The sequence below is a fragment of the Setaria italica genome, chromosome VI (genome assembly GCF_000263155.2).
Source record: "Setaria italica strain Yugu1 chromosome VI, Setaria_italica_v2.0, whole genome shotgun sequence".
NCBI lineage: Eukaryota > Viridiplantae > Streptophyta > Magnoliopsida > Poales > Poaceae > Setaria > Setaria italica.
In genome coordinates this window covers 5,567,257-5,583,957 of record NC_028455.1, presented here as the reverse complement: position 1 = coordinate 5,583,957, position 16,701 = coordinate 5,567,257, and the positions used below count along the sequence as shown (strand labels likewise).

General features: G+C 42.5%; 2 long non-coding RNA genes across 2 annotated transcripts; both read right to left on the bottom strand.

Annotated features, from left to right (window-relative positions):
• Positions 1 to 12,604: 12,604 nt before the first annotated feature.
• Positions 12,605 to 13,107, bottom strand: LOC111257622. Its single transcript, XR_002678161.1, has 2 exons — positions 12,855 to 13,107; positions 12,605 to 12,747 (listed from the first exon to the last, which is right to left on the bottom strand). It is a non-coding gene; the product is annotated as an uncharacterized LOC111257622 (long non-coding RNA).
• A 418-nt stretch (positions 13,108 to 13,525) lies between these two features.
• On the bottom strand, positions 13,526 to 15,012 carry LOC111257621. Its single transcript, XR_002678160.1, has 3 exons — positions 14,884 to 15,012; positions 13,942 to 14,625; positions 13,526 to 13,805 (listed from the first exon to the last, which is right to left on the bottom strand). It is a non-coding gene; the product is annotated as an uncharacterized LOC111257621 (long non-coding RNA).
• Between the last annotated feature and the right edge of the window lie 1,689 nt (positions 15,013 to 16,701).

Here is a 16,701-nt window from a genome sequence, read left to right as displayed (position 1 = left end):
AGTGCAAACCATGAGCGTGATTCGTCTGTTCTTTTCAACCATAACGAGCGCATGCGAAGTGCACAGCCCATGATTTCAAGATTCGTGATCCCTAGACCACCAAGATCAGGCAGTTTGCAAACCTTTGGCCAGGCCAGTAGGCATCGGCCTCCCAAAACCATCTCGGTTCCTCTCCACAAGAAGCCACGTCTACGTTTATTCATACATTTGATGACCCGGGAGGATAAGGAAACTGCAATGGCAGTGTGAATGGGTATAGCTGACATCTTAACCTTAACCAGGACCGCACGACCAGCTTTGCTCATCATCCCGGCCTTCCATGTCGGCAAGCCAGCAATGATCTTGTCCACCAACAGCATCAGATCATTTTTTCTCAGCTTCTTAACAGAAAGTGGAATCCCCAAGTATTTGCAGGGGAATGGTTCGACGCGCCCTGGGAAGTATCGGACCAACGTGACAGTATCCTTGAGCCCACACTGAATAGGTGAGATGAGACATTTGTCCAAGTTGGTGTGTAGACTAGACGCACCACCGAACAGCTCTAGGATAGCACCAGTCACAATCAAATCTTGCTGCAGAGGTGAGAGGAACAGCACAACATCATCGGCCTAGAGGTATGTACACTCTTGCATGCCACTGTTTCAAGTGGCACCAGAAGTTCTTCCCTATCTGCCAAACTGATCAGGGAGTTTAGAGCTTCCATTGCCAGCATGAACAGCATAGGTGACAGTGGGTCACCTGCTGGAGCCCCCGTGCATGGCATATTCTCCTTCCTGGGATCCATTCAAGATGATCTTTGTGCTTGCCGTGGACAGCAGTAGGCTGATCCAGTTGATCCAGCGTTGAGTGAAACCCATGTGCCTTAAAATCCGTAACAAGAAGGTCCAGTTCACCGAGCCAAAGGCTTTAGAAATGTCGACTTTGATCAACGTGCAGGCTGTGTTGCGGTGGTGGAGAAGCTTGACTGAAAGTTGCACTGCTCGAAAGTTGTCAGGTAACAAGCGTCCTTGTATGAAAGTACTTTGGTTTTGCTGAACCAGCTCATGCAGTTTGGGCGCGAGCCTGTTGGTCAGCACTTTCGTGAATAACTTGGAGAAGCTGTGAATGAGGCTAATAGGGTGATAATCTCTAATACATAAGGCGTCCGGCTTCTTGTGAAGAAGGATCATGTATGCCTGATTAACTAGGTGCAAGCTGCGACCGTTGAGGGACCAAAGGGCATGGAAGGCCCGCATGATGTCATGTTTGATGATCGGCCAAGCAGTTCTGTAAAACAAACTGGTGAACCCATCTGGGCCAGGTGCCTTATTAAGTGGTAGATCTTGTATGGTTTTCCAAACCTCTTCCTTGGAGAAGCAGTAGTCGGTTGACAACATATTTACAGATGGGATACCCAAGCGCTGGAAATCTAGGGAGACCGAGAGTGGGCTAGAAGAGCCAAGCAATGCATCAAAGTGCTAGAAAACTGCTTCTGCCTTAGCTTCCGCATGAATAACGTCAATATCACTGACCCTGAGCGACTCAATGTGATTCTTTCGGTTGCGGTGACAAGCTTGTAAGTGAAAAAACTTTGTGTTTGCATCACCTTCAGCTAAGAAGTTGATGCAAGATCTCTGTCGCACGATGGTCCTTAACAGGGAAGCAAGGCCCAAAAGCACTTCATTTTCATCTTGTTACGGAGGGAATGCTCATGAGTCGCCAGTGCTCTAGAATCTGGAGCCAAATCGAACCTGTACACCAACTCTTTGGCGATTGCTAGCTGAAGGCGAATGCTACCCACATGCTTGGCGCTCCACCTCTTTAGGGCGACAGCGGTGTTGCGGAGCTTATAGTCTAAAGTGCGTAAGGCATCGACGTCCGGCCATGGACACATCCAAGCCTGCTCCACGGTTTCCAGATAGCCCTCATATTTCGGTCAGATGTTTTCAAAGCGAAAGCGAGGAACAAACTAAGTGTGCAGCTGGTTTGCAATAGAAGTGGGGTGTGGTCTGAACATTCCGATGAGAGTGCACACAGGTTATGGTCAGGGAAGGCCATCGCCCAATCTTCCGAGACAAAAACTTTGTCTATGCGTTCCAGAGTTGGGTCAACCCGCTCATTACTCCATGTAAAGAGACGGCCATGGAGGTGCAGTTCTTGTAGCTCCAAATCATCAAGAAGACATCGGAAATGGCCCATCATTCGGTGATTTAGACGGGAGTTGTTTTTGTCCTTTGCCTTATATATGAGGTTGAAATCACCACAAACCATCCACGTGCCCGAGCACCCCGCTCTGATATCACGAAGCTCAGCCAGGAAGCGCAATTTGTTACCATCGAACTAGGGACCATATACACACTTCAACCACCAGGCCTCCCCATTTTCTAGCAACGTTACCTTAAGAGTCAGAGAGTTTTCACAAAAGAGCGGATTGGTCGCTGTCCAAACATCACGCCTCCACGCCAAAATCACCCCACCACATGTGTGCGATGCAGGCAAGGCATAGTAATCAAAATCAGTCCCTAGCAACTCCATAATCAAGCCATCATTACAGGCGTCCAATTTAGTTTCTTGCAAAGTAATAATGGAGATACGTTCTTGAGTGACCAACTCACGTACGACATTCCGTTTGGCTCTCGCATTGAGCCCCCGGATGTTCCAGACTAACATGTTTTCTGCATTCATGGGAAACGAGTAGAGACGACCAGTTGCAAGGAGCAAACTAAGGACGAGCTCAAGGCTCAATCTCTGCCACCGCCGCCGTAAAGAGCGGCCCACCATCCGGAAGCCGTGCGTCGAGGGCCTCACATTGGGAGATCGAGAGGGTGGCGGTGAAGACATCCAAGAAGCGCTTGAAAGCCGCAGCATCCAACGGCGCCGTAGTTGATGATACACCAAGCTTCTTCATTAGCACATTCTGTGCTTGGAGTGTCGGTTTGGTCGCCCGATGACATGACTTCTTGGCAAGTCTCCCGCTCCTCCGTATTGCAGGGGTTGTTCTCGGTGGCATGCGAGCCTTGCGCCTCGGCGGAGTTAGATGCAACACCACCGGCGAGCCCGCGCTGCAGACGGAACGTGCGAAGTTAGCCGTGGCGTTCCTAACACGCGTGGAAGCCTCAGGAGGAAAGTGCAGCGGCAAGGCATGGGAGGAGCCTCTGATGAGTGTGTCACAGAACTGTTATGTGCTGGAGAAGGAGGCAGCCCAGCTGCAGGTACTTCATCAAAACGTACCACTTCAAGATTGACCGCCCCATGGTCAGTGTAGTGGTCGAGGAGCAGTGGTTCATGCGACCATGCAGGAGCGACTGGCCCGGGGGGCCTGAACTCGGCCTCTGTCGCTCCAGCCCCCAGAGATGGCCCAGCATCCGTCGAGTCAACCAGAGCCGGCCCAGCCTGCGTCACCACCAGTTCTGAGGCCGGTCCAGTCGTCATCGCTTCCATAGGGGCCGGCCCAGTCCAGGAGGGTGCAACGATAGCCAGGGTGCCACCGGCTCCAAGACTAGAGCAAGCGCGGACTCCAACATCATCGGGTCGAGTGCACGGGGTGGCCCCCCATGACGCGACCCAGCTGGTCCTGGATGCTACAGTTCCAATGCGCTACTGAGCTACGTCGAGCATTATTCTTCACGACTGCATGGGCCGTGTGCATTGGGCGTGCTTCACCTCCCACGCAGACTTCAAGTTTATTTTGGATTCCTGAACCCTCCAATTCCAGAGAGGCAATCTGCTTTCCATGGCAAAAGGCCTGGTGGTGGATCGTCAGGGGGACTAAGGGTGCCTTTGGTTGGTTGTATCATTTGATTTATGTATGAAATGATTCAAAATAATAATGATCCTTTTGTTTGGTTGGGTGAATTGAACCAACTTATCCAGGATGAGTCCATCCCATTTAATACATTATTCTACTAATTAGAGTGAACCATATGGTACAAGCAAATTGGTTGAACCATCCCATCCAGGATCATTCATACATGCATCATGTGGTGCATGCAATCAAACACACCCTAATTCCTGCAGTCAAGTGACTTGATTCTGCTCCTAAACATTGATGTGTATGTAATACTTAGAAGATATCCCAATCATTTTAGCCTTCGTGTTTGGAAGTCGTGATCTGTGGGTAAATATATTGTTAATTAATTTGTCATTAATTTAGCAATGTTATTCTATTTTCATCAGTTTGCCCCAAATTTCATCATCATCAATCACCAAGTTATCAATTGTCAGCACATGCAGTTCTTTACTTTCTTTCTGGAATTATACACCTATGTATGCATCGTTTGCTGATTATCTTGCCGTAATGTGCTGAACTGACATACACCAGTTTTCGTTATATGCACACAAATACCTTCATGGATCATGTTCTGTCAGCACATGGCAGTTCTTTTATAGTTGAACTATAGTAAATGATTTTGGCAAATTCTTTTATAGTTGGGTTGGAATTACGTTCTGTGCAGCTTGTTAGAGGAAACGTTCTGTGCACTTTGATTTCACTTGTACTTATCATTACTTATCCGTCAAAGTAGCAGACGTACATAAAAAAATAACCCTTACACAGCACCAACTTCTTGTGTGACATTCGAAGTTTTCTAAGTCCTGAATGCTCAAATTCATCTAAAACCTGGATCAGTTGTGCGCTAGAAGAGCAATTTCCTTCCTGGAACATGATGAGTGCTATTACTTTTAATCTAGTGGCAATACCGTGGATTTTTTGCATGGTCCCCAGCATATATGTGTAATGTAGTGTGTTAGAGTTTATTGCCAGAAAAAAAAATTGTTCGATGATCGTTATACAACTTCTAGAAAAATATGGGAGAACTAAGCTGAGATCAAATACTTGGAATACTTAAAATTGAGTTCCTATAGAACTTATAATTATTTTCTAGGATCACATTTTCTAAACCAGCTCAGAGTGGGTGGATAGATGGTTCACATTTTGTGTAGACATTATTGGCTTATCAATCAATGAATATGGAGACCTCAGTTCCTTTTCGACAGAGACTGATGAGATGAGAAACATGGTAGAAGGATCAAGGAAGTGAATTTCTTTTCGATATCATCACGCAAGACTATTATTTTGCACACCCCAATTTGGTAATGGTGCATGGTACTGCGAAACGAACTAGGAAGCGCACTACCATGCACATCTAAGAGCATGATGAAGTGAGGCTATATGTACACTGCTCAAGTGCTCAGTGTTCCCTATCTTTATACTTATGAATGAAAGATTTGTCAACCGCCTGCGGAGAGACTGATCATATCCGCATATGCACTCCGCTTTGTTGTTCAAACTCAAAGGGTCCGGAGGGGGACAACTGATCCCCTCTTATTCTCAGTCTGGTATCCTATCTGTCAGCCTCAAACTAGGAACTTAAATCCTCCTACATCGTTTTTTTTACTAGACAACACTACTGAATTAATAATCTTACATTCTTTTTTATTGTGTGAGGAATCATCATATATTCGCCTCTCTTCAATTGAACTAAATGGTTTATGTGTCGTTTGTTTATGAATTTGATGCAAAAGAATGATCACATCATTTGAATCACTGTGGTTCAGTCCTTAACTGCAGGTACTCAATACAAGAAATGTGATCTTTCCCGATAGTTTTTCTATGAGTGGCAAACAATTTTAGTGCTTTTTAGAATATTTTTTCTCGAGTGGCTGATATTTTTTCTATTGTAATTTGCATATTTCTGAATAGTTTTATCAAATCACAGCTAATTCGCAATGGATTTCCTAGCTATGATATGTATTTATCCAAATATAATAGAAACTGTTGGCTACTTGTAAAGAAACCTGGCAATCTTGTACAGTTGTACTGCTCGTTGCATTTTGTTTTTCATGTAATTCAGGCAATCAGCCAGACAGCCACAGGCACGCGGTTTGTTTGAACCAGATCAGTGGTTCATTGTACAGCCAATCCTTGACTGTCTCTGTCTATTGGTGAATTTGGACACCAGATACCAGTTCTCCACATACCGATGATGAAACACATGCAAGCTACAAGAAAGTGAATTGTCAGTAAATTCGCATAACTCATGATGGATCTGCTTTGCATCCTCCTCTTGATGTTCTTCATCTTTATTTTGTGTTCCTGGTGTCTCCAATTCCAAATAGGTCTATCTGCTTGTCTAAGTAGCTAATGGTGTCAGTATCTACTCTCATATTTCTTATCCTTCAGTCACACCCTGAAATTTTTTGATTTCAGGATGTGATTAGAAAGAACAATTAAATAATAATTTTCTCATAATTTTAAATTTTTTCCAACATTTATTTTCTGGACAGGAAATTTAGTGAACAAAAATAATTGGTTGTTTTTCTAAATTAAATAAAGTTGTTCTGTGTGTTTTGCATTCATGCCGATACATCTTAGTGTTTCATGAGTACAAAGGTTTCAAAATGCGTTTAGACAACGACCAGGACCTTCTAAGAATTTTTCAGTTTTTTCAGAATTCATTCTTATTTTTCTAGAGTTAAATCTATTTATTAGAAGGATCTAAATTCCTTTCCACAAGCTCCAAGTATGTTATTTGAACTCCTCGTGTCCCAATCTATCTCTGGGATTTTCCTAGAATTTTTGGGATTCTCTAGATATTTTTCATTCTTTAGAAACATTATCTAGAATATTCTGAATTTATTTTCACACTAAAAATATATTCCGAAAAATAATAAAACCATAAATGGCCGGATCCAACCAAACCTGACCCAATCCGCTATTCTGCCCAACCCAGCCCTCATCTCTCCCTGCTGGTGGACCCCGATACACCCTTCGGGCCGAGCCCGCAAGGCCCGACGTGGGCCCAACCCAGCCAGCTTCTCTGCAGCTCTCGCGCGGCCATATACCTGCGCCGCCGCCGCCAATTTTTCCTCCGTGTGCGCGCCAAGGTAGGCGCGGTTCCGCGTGCCTATAAAAGCGCTGCCTGAGCCCCCGCTGCTGCCGCCCGCCTCCTCACCTTGCTCTCCTTGCGCCGTGCGTCGCCGCCTGCAGGAGCTGTCAGGGCAGAGCATCGCCGCCGGCCGCTCGTTTCCGCCTCCTCCCTCGACCGCTGGACGTTGCCGCCACAACCGCGACCTTCACGACACCAGGAGGTGCACTCACCGCCCATCATCTACCATCCATCGCCGGAGCACCGCCAACCAGTGAAGCCCGGGCCGAGCGCCACCGCCGAGCTTGGTAGCTCGATTCGCCACATCGAGGTACGACAGGGGCCGGCCAACGCCATGAGGAGCTCCACAAGGTCAAGCCACACGTCCTATACCAGTCGCCGCCCGTACGCGAGAACCGAGCCGACCAACATCCACCGAACTCCACCGCTGTCCGGCCATCTCCATCCGTCTCCAACACCGGTGAGCACCAGTCGACCTCCCCTACCTCTCCTCTCCCCCTTGCGCCACCCGCCTGAGGCCCTGGTCCATCCCACCGCCGGCGATTTGATTCGGCTGGAGGCCATCCGCCATGGCTATCAGGTCTTTGAGCTTTTGCAGATAGCCCCTCGAGCTAATCTGCAATTTCAGGCTGAATCTCTTGTGTGTTGCTAGTTTTACAGAAAGCCCCCTAGAAAGTTTAGGTTCCTGCAAGCCAATCCAACCCGAGCACTTTAACAGATCTAACCCTAGGCTTTGAAAGGACTATTCCATGTGTCTTGCCAATCTTCCTTGCTAGCCCTCCAGATCTATGGTTAATCACATCTAGACCCCTCAAACCTTATTTAACCTATCCCTCCCACGTTTCAGCTCCATTTAACATCCGTTCAAGTTGTGTTAGGTTCGTATCAATTTAAACTACGTGTTAGTCATCATGTTTATCAAATCCATGCTTTGATGAATTTATTGTGAAATTAATTTGGTTAATGTCTATTTAAACTTGTTTTTCTAATTAAAATCTATTTAGAGTGTTACCTTGTGTTTTTTCATATAAATGTTAATTTGATTAATGCCTGTTAACCATATCTTCTTTAATTAAAAGCTACTTAGTGTTATATACACCATTTTTCATAATGAATGCTAATTTGATTAATGCTTACTCTCCTATGCTTTTCTAAATAAAAGCTAATTAGGTTATATATTGATTTTTCATAAACTAATATTAATTTGATTAATATTCAGTACTGAATCAGCTTTTCTAAATAAAAGTTGATTAGGCTTTTACATCAGCTTTTATAAATAAATATTAACTTGATTAATACCAACGTGAATATGTTTTCAATAACAATTTGATCCACTTGAATCATAAAGTATCCGTTTAGATGTTTCACATAGTTTAGCCTTTCTAAAGTCAAATGTTAAATGGTATAATATATACTTCAATATTTGTAATTAAAATATGGTTAAGTTATAACTCGAGTTTTCTTAATTATTGATAAAATAACTAAGGTCAATATGAATGTGTTTTCTACATAAAGTTTGTTTAGCCAACACGACATATGTTTTAATTCGATTAGTTGTTCTCACATTTATAAAGATAAGTGTGTAGTTGGTATAATTTATACATGAATATTTATAAATAAAACTTGACTAGGATTTACCTCGGTCTTTGCAAATAAAGTATAATTTGTATTAATTCCAACTTAGGGTCCGTTTGTTTCGATGGAATTGAATTCCATCCTAATAATCATAATTTAGACACAAATTAATTAAGCTAATATAATTGTATGTGGAATATAGTTGTATATTATAGTTGGTGATATGGGAGAGATACTTGTATGCTGCACTTCTACTATAGAGAAGCGAGTCTAAGAGCGTGCTATAAGAATTGAATTCCATCTAATAACCATAATCTATAGAATCAATTTCCATCTCCCACCCCATGAATTTAAGATAGGCTTATATCTAAACTTTGGAAAGTTGTGGAATGCCACATTCCAACATAAATTAGCCTACTCCATTAAATAGATTCCAATTCCTTGGACCCAAACGGGGCCTTAGGGTATTTTCTTTCTAAAATATCCTTTACATATATTTTGCTAATTAAAATAAACCTAGCATATAGTCTTTTGCGCTCTCATAAACGCAAATGGTTTGATAGCCGTCCTTTGTCAGCATTAGCTCAGTCTCTTTTGTAAATCTAGTCTTCTGTAAAGCTTTAGATCTTCCCAGCCCTAGCTCGGACCATGTTTCTTTTATAAATCTAACCAGACCTTTCCTTTTCAAGCACAGTTTGTGTGCTTTAGTGAGCCAAATAGTTTATCTTAGAGTTTCTATTCTTCCTAGTAGTCTTATCATGTTTGTTTCCCATTCCTCTAAGAATCCTGTTTGTAGGATCCAATTCATAGCTGTCTTATCTCAGTTGTCTCTTTGTTAGCCACCTACGCTCTTTTAGTTCTTTGTGCCCAAACCTTTCACAACCATCTCTTTAGAACCAATCTTGTTATTAGTTTATTTCTCTACGACTAGTTCAGTTTAGCTTTGGCTAGTTTGTTGTCCCTGCAACTTAGTTGATCTCTTTGTAGATTAGTTTTTCCTAAACCATAGTTTACACTTTTTTATACGCTCTAGAGTGTCTGTTTTTGTTGTTCTTGTTTGTTTAACCTTAACTTATGCTAACTTATGCGTTAGCAGTATGTATTACCTGTTGCTTGTTTTTAACATCAAAGTTAAATATCAATTTGACTGATACTTATTTAAACCTGTTTCCTAATTAAAAATTTACTAGTTTTACAACACGGGTTTTCATATAAAATGTTAACTTGACTAATTGTTATTCAATCATCTTTCTAACTAAAGGTTGATTAGGTTCTATCCAGCTTTCATAAATTAAGGTTTAATTGATTATTTTCTATTTATAACTAGCTTTTCTAAATAAAAGTTACCTAGTGTTATACATCGGTTTTCAAGAATAAAGTTTATATGCTTAATGATATAATAAATGCTTTTTCAATATTAATATGGTTAGTTGAACACGAAATACAAAGTTATTTGATTAGATGTCCTATACATAATTTGTGTTTCTAAAGTTAATTGTTAAATTAGCATAACTTGTACTTGAATATTTATAAAGAAAATATGATTAAGTTTATCACGTTTTCAATGATAAAACAAACTTTCTGTTAATTCCAAATAGGGTATTTCTCGGAATAACCTATGTGCATGATTTATTTAATTAAAATGGATCAAGCATATAGTCTTTTAATTTTTTTTATAAATCAAATCTCTTGGTAGTTTTCCCTTGTCAACCATAGTTCCGTTTCTAGTGTTTCTTTCGTCGTTTGCGTGACCATAGAATCGAGCTCCATCCTCTAGTACGCTCTTTTAAAATATTTTCTTTGATTGGTGTGTTGTTCTTAGTTGTATTTATTTATTTGCTTGTATGGTTGTGCCTTCGAGTAGAAGGATTGTTGTTTGAAAGCTTTGAAGATTAAGAGTTTCAAGAGAGCAAGAGCTGAAGAGCAGTAAGAGCAACTTTCCTTTGGAGAAAGGCAAGTGTCCTAACTATCCTATTATCTATGCTTATTTACAAGAATACCATGCATTAATTGGAACATGACATAGGAAACAGTGCAACCACAAGAAGTATATGGCTCTGGTCTTGGCTAATTAATTAGAAACTCTAGTTTGTGGTAACTTTACCTGAAATTGGAACATGAAGAATCACCTAGGAAAACAGTGCAACCACAAGAACTATATGGCTCTGGTCTTGACTAATTAATTAGAAACTCTAGTTTGTGGTAGCTTTACCTGAAAGGGGCGAGAGGGGGAGACAATAGTTGGTGTATAGCCTGGCCCTCAAACTAATCTGCTCTATGGTAGCTCCGCAGTTTGAGAGAGGTTCACGCAGTGCGCTGATCATGAAACCTTAGCGAGCTATCCTTACTAGGGAATCTTTGTAAAGGCCTCGTAGCATCCATATGCAATCACACATCGGTAGTGTGATCAGTGCCTACTTTTGCACAGCATGGTTGGGTCTAAAGTTCTTCTGAACTTTTACGCGACTTGTGATGAAAGTGTACAACCTCTGCATAGTGTCTAAAACTAATATATCAACCGTGCTGACGGTCAAAAGCGGCTTGAATGCTCACATGAGTAATTTACTTGAAGTTGAAATTAAATCATTATTCTGGTTATTTCTTGTGGCCTTGCTGAGTACCAACCATTATTCTCAAGATGATGCTGAGTTCTAGGCGTATGCAGCCCCTAGTCGATTGCATGTAAAGTTTGGAGTATTCGTTTCCAGGATTAAGCGTAATTTTTGATATACTCTCTTGTTCTTCACGTGATACTGTTGTTGTTATTCACTTATGATGTCACGTACTAGATACTGATATACGTATAGGTAGCACCTAGTTTTGTTTAAAATCAAGTGTGACACCTTCTCTTTCCAAACAAATATTCCTGGTGCAGAGATGAGAATGAGCCATGAAGAATGCTATATACAAGAGCACGAGGAAGTGGGCTGTACGTATTACTGCTCCCTATCTTTATGCTTATGAATGAATGATTCATCAACCGCCTGCTGAGACGGGAAGGGTAGCGTATGGTCCTCTTTTTACATAATTTCATCGTACGCGTTAGTTTAGTGTCCTGTGACAGCCACAAACTAGTGAACTTTGAATCCTTCTTCCTCCAACACAGCTTTTGTATTCGACAGCATTATATCAGACAACATCAGTAAATTAGTCATCATATATTCATCAGTGATCCCTCTTCAACTGAACTAAATTGTTTATGCACTATTCGCTGATTAATTTCCCCCCAAAATATTAGAAAACCTTACATCATTAGAATCACGGTGCTCCAGTCGCTAATTGCAGGTACTGCTCCTCGCAGGTAGTAGTTTTTAATATCGTTCAGGCTATCGGACGTTGCAAATTGCAGCTACTAGCTCCGAGTCTTGCTGGTCCTGGATCCTACAGTTCCAATGTGCTGCTGAGCTACGTCGAGCATTATTCTTCACGACGACATCATTGTTGTCTGCATGGGCCGTGTGCATTGGGCGTGCTTCACCTCCCACGCAGACTTCAAGTTTATTTTGGATTCCTGAACCCTCCAATTCCTAATCAATCTTACTTCTTGCCCAAGTAGCTAATGACATTGACTACGAACTCTCATCTTCCTTCCCCTTTCTAAATCCACAGGGAGTTGCTCTTGGCTCTGAACAAGCAAAAGCTACATAGACATGAGCTTTGGCGGGTTCTACTTCCTACTCCTCCCTTTTATCATTTCTTGAGGCGGCGATCTCTTGTCATATGAATGGCTTACGTACCAACCACCTGCAATTTATGTACAACCCCAAGGTATATGTGCAGATAAATTTCATTTGCTGTTTTAAGTCTCCTCTGCTTTAAGTCTCATGATGATGAGCAGGCAGACGATGAGCACGGATCTTTGCTTTAAGTCTCATGATGATGATGATGATACACTCTGTCAGTTGTCTTGTTTCAGTGCCAAAATTAATACTACACCCAACCCTTATCAAACAGTTTGTAACAAATGTCCAATTGCATCACTCTATGAACCATCACATATTCATATCTCTCTGACCAAACTAAAGTGTGCTTCCTTCGATGCTCACGCTTGTCTTATTCCTTTCTTTTCTAATATCAGTATAGTTGTCGTACTGGGGTAGTATATAATGATGCTGTACATTAAGACTTGCGAACTTCATATTATTGAAGTACTTGCATCTGTATTTTTTTTTGCGTTTTTTTCTTGTCAGTCTTCTGATCAGCATCAGCTTCCACTCTCGCGTTCATCTTCACAAGAAGTAGAACAACATTTATAGATGATCCACAGCCTCCCCTGTGGTCTCTCATGCTGCTGAAGCACCTCCTCCTGTGCCCATGCAAGCGCCTGCTTCAGTTCCATCTCAAAGTTGACTGATGAACGAATGTGGGGCTGTCATAGCTTTTCAACACTGACTGATGAGATGAGAAACATACTATAAAGTAAGTGAATTTCTTGCCGACATCATCGTCCAGGACTCGGTAGATCTGCTCTGCTCCCTGAACCTTTAGTCACGCTTTCATTTTGTTTTTCATGTCGTCCTGCCAATTGACCGTACGAAAGTCAGTATGTCTGAAACTGGATTGGTGGTTCATAATTTGCATGACAATCTTGGCCCATCAGTTGGTGAATATGGACGCAATGCATCTCCGCATCCTAGACTCCAATGCAACTCCAGAAGTGTGCTCGCATATATAATAGCACGAGGAAGTGGGCTATATATAAGTATCACTGCTCCTTACCGGCCTACCTCTCTCCTTAAGATTGAAAGATTCACCAACCGCCTGCCGAGAGACACCATTGGAGTCGTTGTGCTACTGTCCCATATTGTCGCTGTGGAGAGCTGAGGAAAGGAAGGGAAACCGATCGACAGCAGCTTGCACTTGCCTGAGCATGCATATTCTGTTCTTTTTTTGGGTACCTGTTGTGCTAGCGAGTTTTTTGTGGGTACCTGTTGTGCTAATAGAAATGAACACTGCACGCAGAAGAGGTCTATTTCTGATCCTTGTTTAGTCTGTTCTGTGCTTTCATTCTCATCATGTATTCCCCAAGTGATTCCAGCACTAAATTTCTATGGAATTACGGGAAATTAAACTAAGAGCTGGTATCAAACACAAATTAAACTTCACTCCAAATAATAGAACTTTACCAGAGATCACACACTTCTAGCATTGACAGTAGGACCTGTGGTGTATCTGCTACTTCTTAGTGTACTGATGACCCATTGAGAGCAAGTTGGGCGTTTGGTACGTCTTGTGCACGTACAGATGGTGAAAGGACGCCCTGACGTTCAACAAACTGAAAATTCTTCTCTACAAATATGTTGAAGACGTCGTTGACTTGTAAGTAGTTTGTCATGGGAGAATGTTCAGGGCAGCACCTTCTTCCTACAACATGAATGAGATTCTCATACTTTTGGATGGAACCGGAGAAAGAGTAAGATTTTTTTTCCCAACATCATTACAGAGAGGTACCGAAAACAACTTGAGAGACCAAAGATTTTGATCAAACCGTACTACTTACTATTCATCATACCATCAATCGACTTTCAGATTTGTGCCGGAACTTTCTCGGGTGAAAGATATCACCTTGAGGCGTTGGTGCCTCACCGCAGCTGGGAGCTCGCGTCCTAGCAGCATGGCCGTGGCGTGCTGCTGATGTGCGTGCCCTGCTCTCGTTGGAGGCAAGAATGGAGAGAGTAGGGAGGGATCGAACTTGCTCTGCTGTGGTTGTTGTTGCTCTGGTTGGGTTGATTAGGAAGAGACGAGGAGTAGAATTGCTTGGTGGTGGCTGATTCAAGTCTTGGGGAGAAAAGTTGTGGGCCATGGCTTGGGATTTGGCCAATAGCAGCAGGAGGATCCGATCGCATTGGGGTTTTCTTGTGCTTTACGTTAGGGGGCGGAGGGAGTAAGATGTGGTTTGCGGTTGCTGCTTGATCATTGGTACGGCATGTGCTTGGTCTGCGCTGATTGGAAGGAAGGGAAGCGGATAAGCTGCAACAGCATGCCTCTTGTTCATGGGAGGAGAAGCAAGGAGAAGAGAAAGAGGAGCTTCAGCTCTGGTGGCTTGTGGTGGAAGAAGAGAGCAGGAGAGGGGTGACGGCGGCAGCTAAGGAGGGGAGATCATTCTTGCAAACTCTTCTATTCTTACGAATGCGTTTAGTGAGATCAGCACCGCCCCTCTTAGCTTTCCGCATCTTTTTCAAGACTGGAGCATAACTTTCTTTTAGAAATAAGACAATAGGGCAAAATGTGGGGTCATAAACGGTGAATCAACAATATAAAACTATAACCGAGAAACTAATCAGGAACACTAATAATGGCCGTAATATGTCAGGGTTGCTGGTCCTTGACTTGCCTGAAACACCAACATTGGTAATTCTGGTTGGGGTTCAGAAGAAGATGGTCAAATAGCATCATTTCTTAGCTCAACTATCAGCTATCAACTATAGCATGGAGTACTGACATGTGCACTGTTACACCTGATGTCTAGGTGCCAACTTGCTCCCCCAAAACATACGTGTATGGTATCATCTTGGAGCAAAGGGCGTTACCGCAAAGACAACCGAAAAAAAAGAGCTCACTTAAGCCTCATTTTTTTCGGTTAAGCCTCATTTTTTTGGTGCATGTTGTAGTACACTGGGATTAAGGTGGTCAAACCTAGGCTTTACCTTCAATTGGACTATATATAACATGTTCTCTTCTACTACTTAATCTAGACTAGGCATGCAAAACCACCACAAGCAGTCAAGCAGCCGTATATGCAGCCGCAGAAACAAAAACTCTCATTTTTCAGATTTCCTCTTATCCCTCTACAAGAGGCAATGCAAATAGGCAGGGAGGTTTTGTAAGCGCAGGGTAGCTGAAACAAGCTCTTGATGATTCAAAAAAGGAACACTATGGAACTAATCTGAAACTGCACGAGGATATTCCATGTGCTGCTTATTGATTACCATGTGCTGCTTATTGATTAGAAATCATACGGTCTCTAAACAAAGAACACCAATACTGTACCACCTAATCGATTTTGGCGTTCTCCTGCCGCAAGAATTTTTAGGTCAGATTTAGAGCTTTAGGTGCCTGAAGTCACACAAGTGGAAGGGATAAGGAGGTCAATGCACGTACATGGTGTCCTGCCTTAGAAGGTGCAGCGCAGGGTGGCGCAGCACAGGATCCCCCAGCCGTCGCTCGCTTGGACAAAGAGAGGGAGGAGGAGGCAGAGGAGGGGGGGTGGGCAGCCAAGAAGGACTCCCAGGAGAAGCTTCCAGAATTAGATGAACATGAAGAAGACGCTTCTAGAATCATATGAACATCATGATACACTATGACAAACTGTCCACTTAGTACTATCTAGGAGGACTTTAAGCATCGTTGAGCGGTGAAGGTGAAAATTTTGCTGACCCATCATCATCCTGTAGTTTATTTGTGCCTCCTGCAACGGTAGTACTAAGTGGACCTGAAACACCTGGCACTGACGGTGGAGCATAACAACTACCAAAAGGAGGTTCCTGACCCGTCGCAACAGCATCCTCATGACAACTTTACAAATAACGAAGCATTGCTTTCTCCCACATGTTCATTTTCTTCGGCTTATCATGAGGGCCAACTATGATTTTCCCTTGCCCCTTTTTCCCTTACCGCGAGAGGAACGACGATCTCCCCCACCATCGTCACTACCTCCAGCAGCAAAAGCTATCTCTATGTACAAAAATTTATTTAGCTCATATCAGCAAATGACTAAACTATGAACAAATTCTATATTTTTCCCACAATTTACTTAGCTCAAACATAACACATAAATGAAATTTTCTTCATTGTAGCTTATTCTAAAAATGACTAATTACGTACCTCTATTTCATCTTATTATATCTATGTACCACAATTTATCTCGCTCACATTTGCCATAATTTATTTAGCTCATATTTGAAAAGTACTAAACTATGAAATTATTCCTGTAACCTCGTGTCAATTTCTTTGACTAATACGAAACTATTGCATACAAAAAATTGTAGCTTATTCTAAAAATCATAAATTACTCTACCTCTAAAGCATAAAACTTAGTATACTAACCATGTATCAAGGGAGGATGATATTTCTAACCTTTAGAACATTTGAACGAGTGAAATCTCCACGAAATGCTCTTCAATCCGGCTGCACCTCCCTTATGGCACCATGGATAGAACGAAACTCGAGCTGTGGTGAATGGCTTGGGCAAGAGGAAGAAGAAGACGGATTTATAGGAGGAAATTTAGTACCGATTGGGGGCACAACTGGTACTAAAGGG